The sequence below is a fragment of the Camelus dromedarius genome, chromosome 18 (assembly GCF_036321535.1).
Source record: "Camelus dromedarius isolate mCamDro1 chromosome 18, mCamDro1.pat, whole genome shotgun sequence".
Classification (NCBI taxonomy): Eukaryota; Metazoa; Chordata; class Mammalia; order Artiodactyla; family Camelidae; genus Camelus; species Camelus dromedarius.
This window is the reverse complement of record NC_087453.1, coordinates 45782081-45804663: the sequence shown is the minus strand read 5'-3', so window position 1 is coordinate 45804663 and position 22583 is coordinate 45782081. Positions and strand designations below refer to the sequence as shown.

At 46.0% G+C, this 22583-nt stretch overlaps 1 protein-coding gene across 5 annotated transcripts in view; it reads right to left on the bottom strand.

The window, feature by feature from the left end:
• KIZ (kizuna centrosomal protein) overlaps nt 1–22583 on the bottom strand; it is a 96039-nt gene that overhangs the window by 36433 nt on the left and 37023 nt on the right. The gene's annotated exons all lie outside the window — the stretch shown is intronic.

Genomic DNA, 22583 nt, shown 5'->3' with positions numbered 1-22583 from the left:
TTGGCAGCTGATGTCTTTAAGCTCACACTGTGTGGCCTGATGCGTGGCTGTGGCCACAGATCACCGCCGAGGTGGCCAGGCTCCTCTCAGATGTGCTTAAAAGAAATGGACCCCACTTCCATCTCAGCTATGGTTTCTCCTGTTGCACTCTTACTTTGGGCCACTTGCCACGGTTTTTAAATTAAGACATCATTAGGAGAGTTAGAAAGTGAGCCTACGCTGCTGCCTGGACTATGATATTCAGACACTAAAAGGGATCAGGGCCGCTCAGAAAAATGCCCTGTTCTGGGTCTGGGGCAGCAAATGCACAGGATGAGCCCAGACACCCCATCCCTGCAAAAAGGAAGGAAGCATTCAAAGACGACTGAGTTGTGTGCAAAGGCCCTGGGGCTATCTTGAAGGGGATCCCATTGGCCAAAGACAGGACAATTTGAGCACCAAAGGAATAATAACTGCAATGGACTGAAACACAGCAAATATATAAAAATACATGAGCTCTTTTAAAAATTAAATACATAAATAAATTGTAAAAAGTAATTAAAACCTTTGGATTCAGCCTTAAAAAGGAAGGAAACCTTGTCACATGCTACAACACAGATGAATCTTTAGGACATTGTGCTAAGTGAGAAAAGCCAGTCACAAGGAGGCAAATATGGCAGCAGTCCACTGCCACACGACCCCGCAGCTGTCCAGCAGAACAGTGAGCGCGAGGGGCTGGGAGGAGGGCGAAGGGGAGAGTTCTGTTTAACGGGCACAGAGTTTCAGTTTCCTCAGACGGAAAGGTTCTGTGGATCTGTTGCACAACCATGCAAATGCAGTTAGCACTACTGAGCAGCACACTTCAGAGTGGTTTAGATGGTAAGCTCTGTGCTTTTACCACAGTTAAAAATATAAACGAACCAGCCAGCCTGCGGAAGCCACTCGGGTAACAGGTCGTTATTCTGGAAACTAGTTAAGTAAAGGGATATAATCAAGCATTTATCCTGCCTTTGTGGTTAAAAAAATAAACTTCAGAGTTACCAAGCTGTTGACGGGGAAAGTTTTTCCAACTAATCAATGCAGAAGAAATGACTGAGTTAGAAAAGTCACCATGGTGCAAGTGCAAATTAAGGACCACACCTAGGAAAGGATCATGCTCCTGAGAAACCTGCGTGCTGCCAAGCTCTGTGCCAGAGGCACCAGTCAGCCAGTGCTTGAGTCCACGGACGGGTCCGGGCAGCAGGAACAACAGGACGACCGGACACGTGCTGCCCGAGGAGGTGGGATGAGGAGGCCCAGCAAGGCCTGTGATGTTGTTTTGCCAAAATACTGGCTTGGAATGTCATCCTGTATCTGGACCTAACCGCCAGTTTACAGGGAACATCGTATTGCATCCTGAGCCAAACACAGCAAATGCAGGACTTCTTTTTTTGCTACAATCAAGGCAAACTAACAAGGACTAGATAATAAAGAATTTTGTTAAATGGTAAAGTATTAAATTAAAGAAGTATTTGTGAGTGAAGAAAGCTGTCTGTTTTAAACTACTCAAGAAAAAAATGTGGGTGATGGAAAGAGATAAAACAAGACCCGCAAACTGCTGACAACTGGTGGATGCGGGTGGGGGTACATGGGGCTTCACTGCACTATTCTATCTGCTTTTGTGGATGTTTAAACATTTCAAAGTACAAGTGAAAAAAACAGTGTATTAATATCCGCAACTTACTTGGGAATGCATTGGAATAAAAGGCTGGAACTGACAGATGGGTGGGCAGGGGAGAGACAGATTTGGGAGTGTGATCAAATGTCAACAGTGGAATCTTAGTGCTGAGTATGTGGATGTACAGTTCTTTTCACTTTCTGTATGTCTGGAAATTTTCATAATAAAATGTTGGGGAAATGTTAGGGAAAAAGTCCAGGTACAATTCAGAACCTCCTTTAATAAGTCTTAATTGTTACAACCTTTGCCTGACCTAACCCTGGTTTTTCTCGAGATGTGATGACAGTGGGGTTCATCACTGGAACCCCTGAAGTTACTTTAAAACTTCCCAGAAAGATCCTAAGGTTCCAGCTGGTTTGGCAGAAAGCCCCTTCAGGGACATGCCTTTCCTGGTGACATCTAGACTTCACCGATGTAGAAAGCCACCCGACTCCTTTGTTCTGATTCTATGTGAATGAAGCAACCTTTGCATTTGTACTTGTTTTTGTTTCTGTTTTTAAATAGAGGCACTGGGGACTGAATCCAGGACCTTGTGCATGCTAAGCAGGGGCTCCACCACTGAGCTATTCCCCACCCCCATACTCAGTTTTGCAACAGAGTTCTCGGCTAGGAAAACGCACTCACAGGCCATCAGCAAATTCTAGTCCAGTGAGCAGATATATTTCTCACAATGAGTTAATAAATTGTGTTTCGAGCCTGAAAACATGTTTTTAGTTAGGTTGAATTAAACTTGAAAGCGATGAGTTAAATTAGTTGGGATGGACTGAATTATCAGAGACCAGTCTCTCTGGTGATGGATACATGTGATTTCTGCAGAAAGTCGAGGCAAGACTCTGGTTACTGATACCTCTGCCAACTGTGACCACGGTTTGGGTCCTGGCATGAAAGAATCAGCTAAGGTTCCTAAAATTATTATACTTGCTTCACAAAAGGACAAAACCCCTTAACTGGCTTGCGTGGGGTCAAAAAGCACATGAGCTTTTGGAGGAGGAAGAATATCCAGAATCTAGAACCAGGGAGAGTGAGGGGGGTGGAGGGGGTGGGGGGGAGGGTGGAGCTCCCAGGTGGAGCACATGCTGAGCAGGCACGAGGTCCTGGGTTCAGTCCCCAGCACCTCCATTAAACAAGTACATAAGTAAACCTAGTTACCCCCCCAAACAAAACAAAAAGAATGTTAGAATCTGTGACTTCTGAACAGCTAAGCCCACACTTAGCAACAAGGAGGGCACAGGCCATGGCTGGCCTTGCGTGGAGTCCCGCCCCTGGTTCGACACAAACACACCAAGTCAGAAAGTCTGCGGAGTCGTACAAAGGACTTAAAGGATTTTTTTCCTCTTTTTTACACTTTACATTGGAAACTTCTTAATTATCAATGCCACAGAGAAAAAACAAAGCGTGACGTCAGCTCAATAATATACTCCTCCAATTAAAAGTAAACAAAACAATAGGCTTTAAATAGTCTATAATTAATTTCACATACCTGGAATGGCTTCCAATCAGAAAACTGCAATTTAAGCAAATATTCCAACACTTCCTAACTGCAACTGATTAACAACAGATTGGTAATTTGACCAAAGTTTTAAACTCAAAGTAATAAATACCTTGAATTTCATTCTAAACACAAGCGAAATAAAATAAAGAGATTTCTACATACTGTTCTCCAAACACTATAAAGCTCACTCAGCTTTTCAGCCTTGTGTTGCGGCACAATTGGGTGGCTGCATCTGCAAGTAGTCCCTGACAGAGACAGTTAGTTGCACTTGGAAAAAACAAAGTCCTGGGGAGTCTCACTATGGTTTCCACATAAGAAAAAGTAACTTAGTAAGTAATCACTTTTATGGTAATATACACTTTCCAGGAGGTAATAATGAACACATTTTTAAAATCCTTAACCTAGTGAAAATCAATAATAGGATGATAGCAATGGTTTTGTTTTTCCTTTTAAGATGCTTCATCTTGCGACTTAGAATTCAGAAGTCTCCACACTGTCTCTCAGAGTATGCTGCAGGACAGGTGTCCCATTTCACAGATGGGATTAGAGAAGACGCTGACTGCCAGCATGTGGTCGGGGGCACAAGCAGGGCCACTGCCACACCCAACACAGACGGCTCTGTGCACAGGCTGTTAGTAGTCCCAACTCTCTGGAGCCTGTGCATTCTGCCTGGCTTAGAATTCTGTGACACCAACGTCATTAACAATTAAGGAATGGAAGTAGGTCATTCTCTTCAAATCTGCGTTTCTGGAATGACCAGTTGACTGCTTCAGTCCAAGAGACATCACAAAGCAGCCAGAAATATTTCACTTAGGAGAACACCCAGCAATAAGCCCCAAGTGCCGAGAGGCACTGGAGGGGGAGAGCGACGCATGCCTGACACCTGTTAGAAAGAGGCCGCATTTACCACCTGATAGCTAGCTCTCACAGGTCATGGAGACACTTGGCACTTTTTCTGAGGCTAGAGGGTAACCCAGGGACAATCAGTGTGCATAAACCGCATCCCCAGTCATGACACATAGGGTGACTCTAATTGTGGCAGCACATAACAGTGACGTTAGCAAGCATTCCTGACTTGTTATCTGGCTTTAAAAAATGACTGTGGCAAAGAAACAGTTCTGAAGGCTCCAGATATTAATTTTAAAATTTGTGTTGGTCGTAAAGAAGGATCATTTCTTGGGGAAGGCTGATTTACACAGAACTGTAGATCAATGGTCATGTAAAATGCAGCCTCTCATGATGGAAATCAGCGCTCTATTATGCATGTTGAGAAACGTAACAAACGTTCGTCTAGTAGATGTGGCTTTCATGTCTTGTCATCCAAGTCAGTCTGGCAGCCCAGGTTAAGAGAGTCACACAATGAATCATTAGGTCTAACAAGTCAGTCTGCAAAGAGAATTATAAATGCATATACGCTTTTTACGCCACGTATCACAACTGTGGTTTATGCCAAACAGTATATCAGCAGACAAAAGGCAATGAGAAAGCAGTGGGGGTGGGTTACAGAGCCCCACCGTGGCCACCAAACGACCAGAAAGATCCCTCCCCAGACAGTCTCTTCCACCCCCGCGTAAAGGAGCATTTAAGGCTGCCGTTTTTCATTTCACAGGATAAGAACGTGCATGAGGATCTCCGTGCACTGCCCTGCACCACTCTAAGTTGAAGAAGTCCTGACCAGGAAGGTCACTTCCAGCATTCTCTGTAGTTTGGAGGCCGGAGGACAACGCAGAAGGCAGTGCAAACACATTCCAGACTCGTGACCCCCACGTGTGGCCTGTAGAACAGGGCCTCGTGACAAGGTCCTTCTGGAGACGCTACCCTGACTTCCCCTCATGCCTTGATGGGACCAACACATAGAAGATCACATCCTCCTCCCTGTTTCCAGCGCTCACGTAGGGGCCTGTGGGGCTAGCGGAAGAGAGAGAGCAATGCTGGACATGGGACCACCAGACCCAGGCCCCCTCGCTCTCTCAGAAGGGCTCTCACAGACGCTGCCCTGCCAGCCACACCTGAGCAGGAATCTGTTCTCTGCTAGCAAAGGGCGGGGTGTATTTTATAAGAGGAAATGAACGCAGTCCTCCAAATAAAAATCAGGGTGAGGACACTGGTAACATTCACACACCGTGAATCTGGCACCGGACACCAGCCCTGGACAAACCATTATACACATTACACATCTGTAACTTCATGTATTCAAGCCTACAGAGATGCCACATAGCTTCTGAGGCCATGAGAAGAAACCCAGACGGCTGAAAAGATGGCCGGATGGTATAGATTTCTGACTGACTGAGGCAGATGTACAAGAACCTTGGATCATATAAGCCAACGATCCTGCAGACAACTCAGCCCCCCACCTGACGCCCCCCACAGCAGCCCAGCTTTCTAGCAGTCACGGCGCATCCTCGGAGCAGTGCTCTCAAACTTGAGGGAGCAGAGTCCCCTCACCCACTCACTCAAACCCGGATGGCAGGGCCCCACCTCCAGATTCCTGATCCAGTGGACCTGGGGTGGGGCCTGAGAACACGCACTCCTAGCAGGCTCCCAGGGCTTGTGCATGTGGTCGGCCCAGGAACATACCTAGGGGCCTGTATCACCAGCACGGCCCTGGAGACTCAGGACCCATCGAGGTTTGGACCGGCCTGTAGCTGGCGGCTCTACTGTTTCACTGAGATGCGCGCGCGCCAGACAACGCCAGCAGGTGTTCCCTCCCCTCGAGTACGCCTGAAAGCACCGCTGTGAGCTGGGACTGGGAGGGACACATCCAATTAACAATTAGAAACAAACACATTCACAAAGAAGCAGACGGTGAGTTCTGTAAAACAGTCACACGGACGGCTACCCGAGCCTCGTGCAGTGCTGACCGTGCGGACTGGGGTTCTGCGCCCCTCCTCGGGGACAGGAAGCGCCCCCCACCCCAGGAGCAGCTTGGCGGCAGCAGTACGTGTCACGTCCTTCACTGCTGCTGCCCCGGGGGGAAAGCCTTGGGAGCTGGTGAAGGACAGCTGCTCCGCAGGCTTCAAGGTCTTCTCTGAGTGTCACTGTGACCACAGAGCCTGTAAAATAAAACAGGTGCCGTGTGAGGGGCCATTTAAGTGCAGACGGCCACCTTCTAGAATCTATGGTGGTTCTTCCTGGCTTAGTGACATATATCTGTAACACAATCTAGACATAAAAATGCAACGACGAGACTGTCTCTCCACAAAGATGTAAAAATGGGGCAGTTTGGAAAACTTGTGTGGATGTGGCAGTTTCAAATCCATCAGAGGAAGTAGTTTTTAACCCTTTGAAGACTTTAATGATGTTCAAATCCACAGCTGTGCAATCTCATTTCACACTGCACCTGATAGGAACGCCAGATAATCTCAACAGCAGAAAAGACTAATTTTATATTGTCAATCATAACAAAGTTAGATCTCTTTGACTCACAGGAAATTTACTTAAATTGTCACTGCGAAGAAATGGAAAACTGCTAGCTGAATGAAGTACAGGTTTCTGAATGCAGAAAAATGACTATTATTTCTCCTTTCAGATCCCACAGCAATACATTTTTCTTTATTCTTGGTAAGAACAGGAAGGCGTGGAAAGAGGCCTTCATCACCCACCTGCAGTCTACCTGGGGCTGGTGGAGTGCAACCACCTGGCCGCTGTTTCAGGTTAGGTCCGTCACCATGTCACAACAGCCTCCAAAGAGACTGGTCAGTCACTTCCTTTAAAAAAAGGTCTGTCTGGGGGAGAGCATGATTCTAAAAAGCTACGGAAGAAAGTATCAAAAGACCAGGGGCAAACCCTGAGCAAGGGCCAGGGCCTGAAGTTTCTGCACCTCTCCCAAACCCGAGGACAGCAGGCGACACGCAGGCACTGGTGCGCCTAGCGGCGGGGGCGCAGGGGAGCCCCCTGCAGGGACGAGCACTTCATCTGTGCCATTCTTAGGAATGGCGATTCGAGAAAGCAGGTTAGTGGTTTCATCGCTGTGGACGGACATGGCAGCCCTGATGCCGGAACCTGCACCCCCACCCCGCCCAGGACCACAGCAGGGCTCAGGGGGCAGTGCTCAATCACACCCGCTCGTCCAGTCGGAACCTCCATTTTTTCCAATCTGATCAGTCAAACGGCAGGCCCGCTCAGACCAGCCGGCCTCCCACCTGTCTGCGAGCTACTGGCTGCCTCCTTCACAGGCATCTTCCTGGCCCTCCCACCCCTCCCGTCCTGAGCTTCTCCAGCACCAGGCTGACCACACCCGCACTCTGCCATGACCCTTGGATGCCGAGTCTTCTCGACTAAACCGAGAGCCTGCCGAGAACAGTAACCGGATGTGGGATCCCACAGGTGCTGAAGACACACTTCACGATGCTGTGCTGACTGACAGGCCAAGATTAAAAGAAGATTAGAGAAATTCACAACACACCTATTGTCATGGTCTGTTTTGATATGTTGGTGTCACACCAGTTGGGGGCTTCCAGGGCTTGGCAACGAGTGAGCAACAGACGGCCACAAGCACTGTCCCCACGGAGTTAGGGTGGACACCAGATTAACTCAGTGCTTGTCTGGCTGAAGGATGAGCTGGTCTATGTCGAGGATTTCTAACAGTTATCTCCCCATGGGATATCAAACTTCGTCTGCAAAATATCCATCAATCTTTTGCTGAAAATAACTCTCCCAAGTAACTCACACACTGTATGAAGCTAAAGATTAAAGACTATGTGTTATGAAAACACTATTTTAGGATTCAAGATCCCAATTTCTTTCACGCCTTCTATTTGATTTTCTACAAAATAATCCAGCCAGAGGGCCTCGGCCTGACAGCCTGTGTCCAGTCTCTCCCAGGATTTGTGGACCAGCCTGGCACCAATGCCTGGGCCCTTTCATCTGTTTGTTTTCTGCAAAGTCCAGCAGGAGGACAAACCTGCTGGATGACAACTAATCGCTAGAAACGTGAGCAGCACTTGAAAGAGGTGCATTGTATTTTATCCAACAACAGTTAAGCATACAATAAATAGAACTCTTTTTTGGCCAAGTTTAAAGTAATTGCTTTCCAAGAAAGCTTCTTTTCCGTCTTTCAGTTACACAGAATTTAGGATATAATTTAAAAGAGACAATTCTATGCCAGGCTAAAGTAAATACGCAAGGTACATTTTTTTTAATGAGAGAATGAGAGAAAAAGTGCTAGATTCTTGCCTTCAGTATCACAAGCTGAGAATTACTTCTTGGCAAATGGAAAATAAACTTTCCCTTAACTCTAGCAGGTGACCGTCACACAGGGCCGTGGGTGTCATCTTCGGTGGCCTCAGAACTCCGTGCTTCAGCTGCAGTGCTGCGAGCTTGACTCTGGGATTTTATCTTCTCCAGGAGACAGCAGTCAGTCTCAAATGGCCTGGTGATCACTGACTATAAGTAGGGCTGAGTCTGCTTACATAATTTACGTAATATAATGTCCGTTGTTAAAAAGTTTTAAGGAACACGTTTTATTGTCTTCTCAATGAGGTTAAAAAATCATAAAGCAGTTGGTCACATCCAGAGCAAAGTTTTAGGGAGGAAACTATTTCAGAATGAGCAACAACAAACAGACATCACCGTAGGGGTGGCCGTGCGTGTGAGCCTGAAACTGAGGAATAACCCAACACATCAGGTGGGAAGAGGCAACCGGGTGACCTGTCCCTGCGGGCCGCCGCAACTCGCAGAAACCCCCAGGCTGGAAACGCAACTTCTTTCTCCTCTTGGCTTCGGTCCCACCTTCCTTCCAAAACATAAGGTGGCTTTGATCTTTACACTAAGAACACACGGTCTGGGTGGAAAAGATGATTTTTAAACTACCATTTCATCGGTTCCTAGGTCTGGTTTTCTGCACTTAATTCCCAAGGAAATTGGTTGATTATGGTGAACAACATTTAAAACTCTCCTAAGACCCATGAAGGTTCTTAAGTTTAAGCAGAAGTAACAATGCGTTCACGCACCAAACGCTCAAAGCCCACAACTGCTGCAAAATATAACTAACAAACCGGAGCCGACGGCTGTCAAAGCCTGAGCCGCTAACTGAATGTGTGTCGCTCACTGGTCCTCCCGAAGCAATTTAGCACCTACACCAACCAGAGAAAACCTCCCTGACCTCCCACCCACAGGTACCAAACACAGCTGAGAAGCAGAGAGGCCCGGAGAAGCGCCGCTTCCATGAAGATGCAAATTGAGATTTAAACAGGGTAACAATCGGCCTGAGCTAATCCCTTTACAGAGGTGTAAATGCTGTTGAGGGCTGAATCCCAGGCTGCCAGCTTTTGTTCAGCAGCATCACAGACAAATTTCACCCAAGAGCAACGCCAAGCCTCCAACTCTGAGGACGGCTGATAAAACAGTTTCATCAAGGCAGCGCAATTTGTTTGCTTTGATATCAAACTTCCCGACCAGGAATCCAGACGTGTGAACGTATAAACCGCATCCAGAATGAGAGCCCTGGGAAAACACACTGGAAGCCACCCTGTCCGGCCTGCCGGCCGCCTGCTGGAGCAGCTGTACGTGCGGCCACAGTGAAGCTCATCGGGGGCTCTGTCTGCACACGAGACGGCTGTAGGAAGGACAGACACACACAGCTCAACAGCGCTTCTCTTTTCACAGGCTGGCCTCCAGGCCCATGTTTTGGTGGCAACCTCAGCCCCATTGTGCAGCCCTCTGGGTGGTCCCTCCCAGGGGGCCACTTGAAGGGCGCACAAAGCCAGGAGGGGGGTGGGGAGGGGACAGAGGACAAAGGCCAGAGGAGGGGCAGTCCTCAGCAGGCCGGGACCAGGGGTCAGCAAACAAGGCTCCTCTCTTTCCCGGGGAAACAAGGGCCCCTTCTCTTCACCTGGAGACAGAGCAACCAGGCCGACAGCTGGACCGCGGGGCTGGGCTTCGCGGCGCCGTCCCGCCCTGTGCGCTAACATCCTGCTGCGTGAGCAAACCCGTGCCTTTTCCCCCTTGTTGGCTTCAAAACAGACCTGATCCTGCCCCATTTCAATTCTCAGAACTACTCCCTCTCCCAGGCCGCCTTTCTTTCTTTCTTTCCTTTAAGTTCCTTAAGGAGCCACTGGAAGGCCAGAATTTCTCATGGGTGTTTCCCTCTGCCCTTCAACAGGGACACCCAGCCTGAAGCCAGGACGTGCCCTGGGTGGCCGGGGACCCCCGTGGCGGCTGCAGGGCCCTTGGTCTCAGCACGCTTTCCCCTTGGGAGCTCTGGGGGCTCCAGCTTCCCACTTGGCTCAGAAAAAGCCCTCCCTGTTCTGAGGGTGAAGGCTGGAAAACATCTACTCCCAAGCAGCAGACTCACACAGACATTCAGTCCATCAAAATGACAAGCAAATTAAAATGAACTTACACTGACGAAGGAAGGCAGTGAGAAAAAGAGAGACAGCTAGCGGGCAGCCATGAAAGACGGGGACTTGGAACGTCTGCTCACACCCCTCGGACATGAAGGGCCCACCGTCCGTCTCCCAGCCAGGACTCCCAACGGTGCGGTGAAGCTGGGAGGCCATACTAAGCGCTCACTTTCTGCTTCGCTTTTGGCTTCGGTTGTCTCATCTGCTTGGCCTACCGCACGCACTCCCCAGAGTCCTCGCTGGGGGAGGCCTGCCCACGCAGGCATCCAGCTTGAGTCTTCCTTTTCTAATCCCACCTTAAAACGAATTTGGTTCTCCCGGAAGCCCGCCACCAACGGCTCAAAGTCTGCTCTTCAGAAGTGAGGAACAGAAGTGAAACACTGGAAGTACCGTGAGCCATAAGCAACAGAGAGGAGGAAAGTGTGCAGATTGCCCCCAACCCCCAGGCTGCATCTCAGCTTTGCTCTGAGGACCCAGTCCCCACTGGAACTCACCCACCTTGGGTGGGGCTCCAGGTGGGCACAGGATCCAGGTACGAGCTGGGGGCACACCTGTGCTCCCGGGACTACGCAGGGCGTGGGCACATGGTGTGGTCAGAGCAGTGGAGACACGCTGTGTCTGGACAGTGGCCCTGAGGGAATGGAGCCCAGGAAGGGAAGGAGAAACTGTGGCCAAGGGCATCACCTGGCGTCCTCCACTGGCTGCTCCTGTACCACCCGGGAGCTGACACCTGGGGGCACAGGGACGGGGAGGGAGGTCGAAGAGGGAATGCTTATGGTCTAGCTTTTTGCAAAAAAGGCTGCTTCCATCTCAGCCCGTTACCATGACTCCTGCCGGTGATGTGCGCGGAGCCGGCCCAGGACAGCACTGGAGTCAGTAGAGGGGACGGGACAGCCACCAAAGGCTGTCCTTGCTCCTGACAGAGACCCAGGAACAGAGAATTCCCTTCTGCCCTCCTGGTGTCTCGACGAGGCTCTTGGCACTCGTATCTCTGCTCAGGAACCTCAACCAGGCAGCACAGGCTGGAGGAGGGGACCAGGCCTCACCAGTCTCCTGTGTCCCTCCCAGCCCCGAGCTGGCGCGATGGCCTGCCCCCTGCTGAGCCCCACCAGGCCTGCAGAGGGCGCCCTCTGCAGTGTCCGCTGGTGGCAGAAAGACTACCCCAGGGGGGCTTCTACATCTGCCTCTGGGGCCTGGGCTGGGGGACTCCAGCCAGCCAGGCTCACTGATGGCAACACCTGCCCACGGCATCCCCCGAGGCCTGCTGGCGGCCCCTTTTTCTTGGAAACATGCCACATTCCAGTCTCTCCTACCTTACCTGGGTCTTAAGACAACTGGGGCCTGACTCCCAGGGTCTCCCTCCAGCTTCTGAAACCAAGGGTAAACTTGTTCCACTCAGAATAAACTGCTTTTCCATCTCAAATCTGTACGGAAAGAGGCCCAGTTCTGCGACACCCCCAGCAGGATTTAGCCCAACCGCTGGCAGAGGAGCGGGTCTACGACACATCTACCCTAACTCCATCTCCTTCACCCCTCCCTCCCCTCCCCTCCATCTCGCTTGGTAGAGGAGGGGCAGCAAGGGACATGTGACGTTCCTGAGGACGCAAGAACACCAAACCCTCAGTGGCACCACCCGAAAGACCAGCAGGTGGAGTGGGGAGAGCCAGTCTGGAAGCAGGCCCGCAGGGCTGTCCCAAGGGTGCGCAGAAGGGCCTGCAGGGTGCGGGCCAGTCTGGGCCCTGAGCCCTGGAGTCTCACAGCAGCATTCTGCCCTGAGAAGAAATCGCTGGGAGTGAGCTCTAAATTGGTCAAAACTAGAACAATAAAGGGCTGAAAAAAGAATCTTTCCACTTAAAGCGAGGAGGGGAGAGAACCAAGAGGTCTAAGAAAGTAAGAGGCCGCCCCATCAACATTCTGGGAGAGCAACAGGAGAGGGAGCTCTGGGGCCACCAAACCCGGAAAGCTGGCCTGGGATGCAGGACAACTTGGCTCACCGGAGCACGGCCGCAGGGGGATATTTCAGGCGCCCATCAGCAGATGTAGGTAAGGATAGCTCCACGGCACAGGGATGCTGGAGTCAGTGAGATACGGTGTATGAAGTGCTCAAAGGTGATTCCAGCTAGGATTATGATCACTAGTAGTGTATCAAGCTTTACTCACCCCCTAAACCTGTCCCTAACATGTTGATATTAAAGATGTCAGGCAGGCCAAGGGGAAGTATGGTAAAACGCTACTGTCCCACCCCACGTCGTCCCCGCTGGACTCGGCTCCCTGGCCCCAGAGCAGTGCTGAGCCCGTGACTCCCCGGTCCTGCCTCCAGCCTCCCGACCCGGCTGCAGGCTGACAGCTACTCACACAGCCTGCTCAGACGTTCCCGCAGCGGTTAGACTATGCTTTCCTTTATGATAAATTTTCAACTCTGATTATCTTGTTTCTGGAAGGTATCCCCCTTTTTAGGAAAACTTTTATCACACCCATTTGGATGATTATTTTCTGGCTGGACCCTGAGTTCTGGGGCCTCATTGGTGACCTTGTGTCCTGATGCTCAACACAGTCATACTTAAGGCATGACACCTAACATTTCTCAGTGAAAAAGGCTGAGTAAGTAAAATGCCCATTTTGTCATGATTCTGATTCTCTGATGCTAGAAATTAAATTTACCAAACACCAAGAGTTAGAAGTAGGAGCAGCAGAAGCCAAGTTTATTTCTAATTTAAAAAAAATGGGGGCTGGCCACTCCTGTTTCACCTCACGTATTTCCCTGAGTCTTGACTTCTGGAACCATCCCATCAGAGCACCATTCATTATCAATTAACTATCAAATTGCCAACATGTGCCAGCCACTGTACCAGGTGCTTGTGCCAAAAACCAAACCCGATGAAGGCGATAAAGGAGAGCTCAGAGGTCAAGTTCAGTTAGTCAACGTGGTACTAGTCAAAAGGAGAGCCAATGTAACAGCCACCAAAGGTCGCAGCTCTGCCATTCTTCCTGCCAATTCTCAGCATGTCTGGCCAAGGAGAGAGCTAGAGAACAACCCCAGCCACACAGGTAAATTCTTGATTTGTTCCTGGTGGTCACCTCTAGTTAAAGACAGGGGACTAGGGGCAGGGCTAGCCCGACAGGAGAAATAAAGGGAACAGGTTCATATTCCGAGTACTTTTTCATAAATAGGCATAAAGCACAGCCACATTCTGAAACTGCATATTCTGTGTGTCAGCAGATGGTCATGAGTTTGGAAGGCTTTCGAGAAATCACACACAGGAAAACAAGAAAGCATTGTGCACAGCCTAAAGGGACAAACTGTTAACAGACGTGAGAGGGCTCATGACAGGGAGAGAGACGAGACGGAAGAAGAGAAAGCCAGCCCCGGGAGAGACTTAAAAGGTGAAGGCAAACTAAACTAGAAATGACTTGGCCAAACTATGCACTTCACCGTTAAACCTGAAAGGGACCGAATGAGACCTGGTTTCTGAGGCCTTCAGACAGGAAGGCGCAGCCAAGCAGCAGTTACTGTGAGGGAGAAGCAGGCAAGCGGCGCGGGGCTGGGTCGGGGCGGCCTCGGGCGTCGACGCTGTTTCTTCACCGGGCGAGGCTATAGGGTATTCGCTCCGTGACAGTCAATCGAGCGGCACACCCCAGACTCATGCCCTTCTCTGCATGTCTGCCGTACTTCCACAGCAGCATTTACCTTACACGGTGCACGCGGCAAGCTTCCTGCAGCGCCATCAGGGTAGTGCAGTAGTCTCTGCACTAAGAACAACAAATACAAAACACGTCTTTGATAGCATTCGAGAGAGAAAGTAGTAAAGAATCACAGAATCAAAGTCTAGAGAAAAAGGAAATTCAGAGAGAGGAGTAATTTTTGGAGCACCTTTTCTTTGAAGGGCATGTGTCAGTTTCTGAGAAAGCAGCTGGCAGTGTGAGAAGCTGAGTGGAGCTCCAAATGACCCCAGAGAGTAGGAGAATAAAAATTCGAGTCCAGGACCACCAAGGAAAAGGAACCTTAATGAATCACCCACATTTGGAGCTGGAAATGCAAAGGGCCACTTCCTACAGATAAGGGTGAGACAGAAATTGTCTGGCCCTCAGGGGGACTGAAGCCTGGCTTCAGATCATCTCAGTCTTCAGACCTGGATGAAAATGAACCAGGTCGGCTTCTGCTCCAGACGCTGCGAGGCGCAAACGTAAACCCTCTTTAGAGGACGAGGGCTCTAGGCCTCCAGCCACTCCAAAAACGCTCCTGTACAACATCCAATAAGAAATGACCAGAGAGTGGAGAAAAACAAGACAGAGTGATTAAAAACAGAGAAATAAAAGAAAATACAAACAGACCCACAGGGAATAATGAAGATACAGTAACTAAGGTATTTACATTGTCCTGGAAGAGTGTAAAAACATTAATTCACAACAGATTTTGAAAGGTTAGAAACTTACAGATCAAATGAAAATTAGTAAATATCCAGGTCATTAGAACTATGGAGTCAGCCAGCTTGAGCTCATGGGGACACGCAGAACCCCACACCCAACGAAGACTTCACGGTACAGTCTTTTCAAGCATCCACAGGCATCTGAAAAAAACTGGCTACGATCAACAAAGACCAAACAACAGTTGTTGTTTAGAGCACATTCTGCCAAAAATGTGATAAAATTGGAAATCTGCGATGAAAAGATAGTCCTCCTTTCCCCCAGTATGTTTAGAAACTAAAAAAAAACAAAAAAACAAAAAAAACTTTTCTTTTTTCCTGGATTGAACCCAGGACTTTGTTCATACTAAGCACTGATCTACACCAACCCCCAAAATCATTTTTAAATAATGCCTATTTAAAAGTATAATCCTTGTAAACATTTAGATAATTAAACTTATCAAACTGAATGACACCAACAGTGTTACTTGTGGGGACCCGTGGGGTGCAGAAACGTAGTACGTCAAGGGAAATTCAAAGCCTTCAGAACATATGCTTGAAAATGAGGAAGACTGGAAATTAGGCATTCAACTCAAGTCAGAAAAAGAACCACATAGTAAAACTGAGGAAAGTAAAGAGGGAATAATAAAGATAATAACAGAAATGAAAGAGATTTTTTTAAAGCAACAGATGGGATCAAATCTGGTTATTTGAAAAAATAAAATAGACAAATATCATGTAGGATTTGATGAAAAAAATAGGGCAGACAAAAAATTATAAATGAAAAGAGGGGACATGAAACAAACAAAAGAAAAAACCTCACAGACACACAGATCAGATTAGTGGATCAGATTAGGGCAGAAGTGGGATGGGGGAAAATGTGTGAAGGGGGTCAACTGTACGGGGGCACGCGACAACGATCACTCTGCAGTGTGTACACATGTCAGACTACACGGCTGACCATTCAAAAAAAAAGAAAAAGAAATAAGGGAACATGACAAATGATTATTGACACAGGAAAAATTCTAAAATATAACATGCTCACAAATTTGAAAACTTAGAAAATGGATCTCTTTCTGGTACACTACACATTTTCAAAACTTACCCAAAATAAATGAAAACCTGCGTATACATATAAGCACTTAAGAACTGGGACAAGTAACCAAACAAAATTTGCGGGAAATTTCACCAGCCAGCCTGTCGCTGGTGAAAGCTCTTCAGGCTGTAACTGTCATGAGTCCTCAGTGTTACCCTGGCCCTCGCTCCAGGTCACCCCTCTTCTAACCGAGGCTAGCAGCCTCTAATGAGGGCTGGGGTTGGCCAACGGAGACTTCTTTTAACATCTGCACGCACACAACATGCGGTGACAACGGCTGTAGTTACCGCCTACCTGGCTGACAATCAGGTCTCAGGATTACCTCCCTCTTAGAAACCTGGTTATGAATCTTTAAAAAATTTAAACCCAAATAAGGAAAAGCCTCAGATTTTTCAGTTCAAAATAGGTGAGCTAACAGGGGAGGCACAGACACGACTGGAGAAGGACGCGCGGGCAGAGCGAGCACCCCTCCCCTGCCCCGCCGGCACTGGGTTAGTTTTCCAAAAGTGCAATGCACGACCTGACTTTGGGAACAGTCGCCAGAATATGTGGGGTGACAAGAAAAAGCTCAGGGGGGCACCTGTGTTGAGGGGCAGAGGTCATGTCCAGGAAAAACAAGTGACGGTGAAGGAAAAAAGCAACTGAGAACAGACACCTGCAGGACACTGACTTCATAACTTCGCTTCCAGCCCCTCTTCACATGAGCTCTGGGTAATCTCTGGAAGGACACAGTTGTGGCCCATTACTCCAGGTGACATGGTTTCCAGCAGTAAGCCTTCCTCAGATGCGACGACTTCCCTCCTGTATTTACCTTTCAAGAGGGGCTGAATTAAAATCACCGGGTGAGAGTCAGTCTACGTGGTGGCATTCTCACAGCCTCGAGGAAGCCAGGCTTTCATCCGGCTTCGCTTAAAAAGCAGTGTTCCCTCTGGCCCTCAGCCTTATGCCGGGGGAGAAAGAACAAAGCAACTCAGCACGCAGCCCGCGGGGCAGAGGGAGGCGTGGGCGCGCCGGCCGCTTGTCTGAGGCTTGAAGGCACAGAAATCAATGTGGACAGAGTCACAGGCCAAACTGCCGCTGCTTGGTTTCCTTTTCTTTCTCTAATTAAAGAATCTATTTGCTTCTTGAGCTTCCTTATTCAACCTTCCTGGTGACTCAGAGAGGCAGGCAGTGGAGGGTTATTGGGAGACGGTTGAGAGTGCAGGCTCTGGACCCAGACGGCTGTGTTTGAAGCACGCTGAGCCACTCTGTGACTCTGAACACAACCTCTCTGCATCTGTTTCCACCTCTATAAAATGGTGATGACAGCAGGAACGACTGGACTACCAGAAATAAAGGTCTCCCCACAGTGCCTGGCACAGAGTTGGTGCTTTAGAAGGAATAGCACTATTTGGTGGGGATTCACGTGGCAGAGCAGAGTACCTAAGGGCATGAGTCAATCTGGGTGTCAGCTCCATCTCCAGCTAGCTTTGTGACCTGGGAAGGTGACTCAGTCTCTCTAAACCCCACCCCAACCATCCTACTCAGCATCTGCAGTACAACCCTGCCTCGGTCCTCCTCACTCTTCACTGCAGACTCCTCCCAGATTCCTTTCTGGTTCCTTCTGGTCTCCCTGACCTTGGATGTGGACTCAGGCCGTGGGCTGCTTCCTGTGTGCTTATTTCCTAACATTCCTCTCAAGGCCCCGGCTTTAAAATGCATTTATACTCTGATGACTCAGTAGAGCTGCAGGATACAAAGTCCACACACAAAAATCAGTGATATTTCTATACAAAGAACAATCTAAAAAGGAAATTATGAAAATAATCCCATTTGCAATAGCATCAAAAAGAGTAAGATACTGTTTAAAAATAAACTTAACAAAAAAGGCAGAAAACTTGCACACTGAAAACTACAAAACCCTGTTGGAAAAAATTAAAGAAAACACAAACAAATGGAGTGACATCTCGTGTTCATGGAAAGGAAGACTTAGTATTGTTAAAATGGCCGCACTACCCTGAGTCACCTACAGATTTAATGCAATCTCTCAAAATCCCAGTGGCATTTTTTACAGAAAAAGAAAGAACAATTCTAAAATTCGTACGGAACCACAAAGGACTCTGAATAGCCAAAATAATGTTGAGAAAAAAGAACAAAGCTGGAGGACTCACATTTCCTGATTTCAAAACATATTACAAAGCTACAGTAATCAAAATATTTGGTACTGACATAAATACAGATATAGAGACCAATGGAACAGAGTAAATCCATGCACACAGTCAATTGATCTTTACCAAGAGTGTCAAGAACACACAATAGGAAAACGACAGTCTCGTCAACAACTGGATAGCTACATGCATGAGTAAGAATGTAACTGGACCCTTATGTTACGGGACGCAAAAAATCAACTCAAAATGGATTAAAGACCTGTAAGACCTGAAGTTGTAGAACTCCTAGAAGAAAACAGGGGAAAAGCTGCCTGACACTGTTCTCAGCAAAGATTTCTTGGATATGACACCAAAAGCACAGGCAACAAAAGCACAAATAGACAAGTGGGTCTAAATCAAACTAAAAAAATTCTATACAGCAGAGGAAACCAGCAACAAACTAAAAAGCAACCCACTGAATGGAGAAATTATTGGCAAATCATATGTCTGATAAGGGGTCAATGTTCAAAAAATATATAAAGAACTCATAACTCATACAACTTAATAGCAGAGGGCAGAGAATCTGAATAGACATCTTTCCAAAGAAGATATACAGATAGCCAACAAGTACATGAAAAGGTGCTCAGCATCACTACTCATCAGGGAAATGCAAATCAAAACCACAGTGAGATACCATCTTACATCTGTTAGAATTGCTATCATCAAAAAGGCAAGAAATCACAAGTGTTGGCAAGGATACAGAGAAAAGGGAACCCCTGTGCACTGCTGGTGGGAATGTAAATTGGTACAGTCACCATGGAGGTTCCTCAAAAAATTAAAAATAGAACTACCATATGATCCAGCAATTCCACTTCCAGGTATTTATCCGAAGAAAATGAAAACACTAACTTGAAAAGATATATGCATCCCCATGTTCACTGAAGCATTATTTACAATAGTCAAGATATGGAAGCAACCCAAATGTCCATCAATGGATGAATGGATAAAGAAATTGTGGTATATGTTTACAATGGACTATTAGTCACCCTGCAATTTATGGTAACATGGATGGACTCTGAGGACATTATACTAAGTGAAACAAGTCACTCAGGGAAAGACAAATGCTGTATGACCTCACTTATATGAAGAATCCCCCCCCCCCAAAAAAAAACTGAATTAATAAATACAGAGAACAGATTGGTGGTTTGGTAAGCAAAGGGTGGGAGGAGGCCAAATGGGTACGGCAGTAAAATGTACAAACTTCCAGTTATAAAATAAATAAGTTCTGAGGCGGTAACGTCAAGCATGGTGACTACAGTTAACAACACTGCATTATATATTTGAAAGCTGCTAAGACAGTAAATTCTTAAAATTTTCACAATAAGAAAAAAAGTTTAACTATATGTGGTGATGGATATTACTAGCCTTACTGTGGCGATCATTTCTCAATGTAAACAAATATCAAATCATTATGTTGTACACCTGAAATATATATATAAGGTTATATTTCAATTGTATCTCAATTAAAAAAAGATAAAAATATTTTCAAATGAAGGATAACTAGCCAAAAAAAAGTTAACTTTTCATCCACATGCTGGAACAAATGGACATCCACATGCAAAAGAAAAAAAAAAAAAAGAAGAATCTAAACACAGACTTCATACACTTCACAAAAATCCACTCAAAATGGTTCACAGTTCTAAACATAAGACACAAAACTATAAAGCTCCTAAAAAATAACCTAAGAGAAGACAGACCTAGGGTTTGGCTATACCTTGGGTATAGCAATGACTTTTTAGATACAACACCAAAGGCATGGATCCATGAAAGAAATAAATGATAAACAAGACTTTATTAAAATGAAAAACTTTTACTCTGCAAAAGACAATGTTAAGAGAATAAAACAAGGCATATATACTGGGAGACAATATCTGCAAAAGACACATTTGATAAAGGACTGCTATCCAAAATATACAAAGAACTCTTAAAACCCAACAGTAAGAAAATTAACAACCTAATTAAAAATGGGCCAAAGACCTTAAGATAGCTCAACAAAGAAGATGTACGTATGGCAAATAAGCATATGTAAAGATGCTCCACATCACGTGTCATTGGGGAAATGCAAATTAAAACAACAAGATACCATTTCACACCTCTGAGAATGGTCCAAATCCAGAACACTGATAACACCAAATGCTGGTGAGGATGTAGAGCAACAAGAACTCTCATTCACTGCTGGTAGGAATGCAAAATGGTACAACTGCTTTGGTAGACAGTTTGGAAGTTTCTTATAAAACTTACTAAAGTAATGAGACTACTAGAAGGAGAAGAAAGAGAGAAAGGAGAAGAATATTTGAATTAATAATGGCTGAGAATTTTCCAAAGTTAATGACAGACACCAAACCAGAGATCCAGGAAGGTTGGAGAACCCCAAGCAGGATGAACACCCAAAACTGAACAGAATATCATAAAAATCCTTTATGTGTACGTATGCAACAGCAGAGCATCAGAATACATGGGCAAAAACTGATAGAACTGCAAGGAGAAAAAGATAAATCCACTATTACAGCTGAACACTTCAGCACAACTCTATCAGTAACTGTTATGTCCAGCAGGCAAACAGTCAACAAGGATACTGCGGAATGGAGAGCGTCTTTATTCAACTGGATCTAACTGACATTTATAGGACACTTCATCCAACAATAGCAAAATACACATTCTTCTGAAGCTCACGTGGAACATTTGCCAAGACAAACCACATTCTGGGTCATAAAACACACCTCAACAAAGTTAGAAGAACAAAAAGTGTCATAGTAAGTGTGCTCTCAGATCACAATGGAATTAAACTAAGACATCAATCACAGAAAGATAATAGGAAATCTAAAAATGTTTGGAGTTTAAACAATGTATTTCTGTATAAGACTTCTCATTTGACCCATGTATTAAGAGAAATTTAAAAATATCTCAAATTGAATGAAAATGAAAACAACAACATCAAAATCTGTAAGACGCAATGAAAGCAGTGCTTATGGGGAAATTTATAGCACTGAATGCCTGTTTTAGAAAAGAAGAAAGATCTAAAATCAATAATCTAAGCTTCCACCCTAGGGAATGAGAAAAAAGAAGCAGATTAAATCCAAAATAAGCAGAAGAAATAATAAAATTTAGAGCAGAAATCAATGAAATTGAAAACAAGAAAATAAGAAAGAAAAATCAACAAAACAAAAAGCTGGTTCTGGTCCTTAAAAAAAAAAATCAACAAAACAGATAAACCTCTAACCAGGCATATCAGTCTGCTCAGGCTGCCATAATAAAATACTACAAACTGGGCTACTTCAACAACAGGGATTTCTTTTTCATAACTCTGGAGGCAGGGAAGCCCAAGGCCAAGGTCCTGACTGATCTGGTTCCTGATGGAACTTGTACATTGGCCACCTTCTGTGTCCTCACATGGCAGAGAAAGAAGAGCTCTGGTGTCTCTTCCTCTTCTTATAACGGCTCCACTAGCCCTGTAGGATCAGGGCCTTACCCTTCTGACCTCATTCAACCTTGATCACCTCTTCACAGTCTCTATCTATAGGTACAGTCACTTGGGCACTGGGGCTTCAACATATAAATTTGGGAACAGAAACATTTCATAACACCAGGCTAACTTAGGAAAAAAAAGAGAGAAGACACAGATATCAGAAATAATGAGGCCACCATTATTGATCCTACAGACACTAAAAGGATAATAAAGGAATAGTAAAAACTCTATGCTCACAAATTTGATAACTTAGATGAAATGGACCAATTTTTTGAAGTATACAATCTACCAAATCTCACAGAAAGAGATACAGATAATATCAGGAGAACCATTTAACTTAAAGAAATTGAATCAATAATAATTTTCCAAAACAGAAAGCACCAGGTCCAGATGGGTTCACTGGTGAATTGTACCAAACATGTAAAGAAGAAATTATACCAATTCCCTACAATCTCTTTCAGAGGCTAGAAGCAGAGGAAATACTTCCTAACTCATTTTTCCCCCTAACTCACTTCGTAAGGTTAGCATTATCTTTATACTAAAAACAGATAAAGACATTACAAGAAAGGAAAACTACAGATCAGTATCTCTCATGAACATAGACGCAAAAGTCCTCCACAAAATATTAGCAAACTGAATCTAACAATGTATAAAACATTATATACCATGACCAAATGAACTTTATCCTAGGTATAGAAGACTGATTCAACATTTGAAAATCAATGAATGTAATCTATCACATTAACAGGCTAAAGAAGAAAAATCACATGATCTTATCATTAGGTACAGAAAAAGCATATAAAAAAGTCAACACTCATTCATGATAAAAACTCAGGATCCCAGGAATCGAAGAGAACTTCCTCAACTTGATAAAGAACATCTACAAAAGCCTACAGCTAAC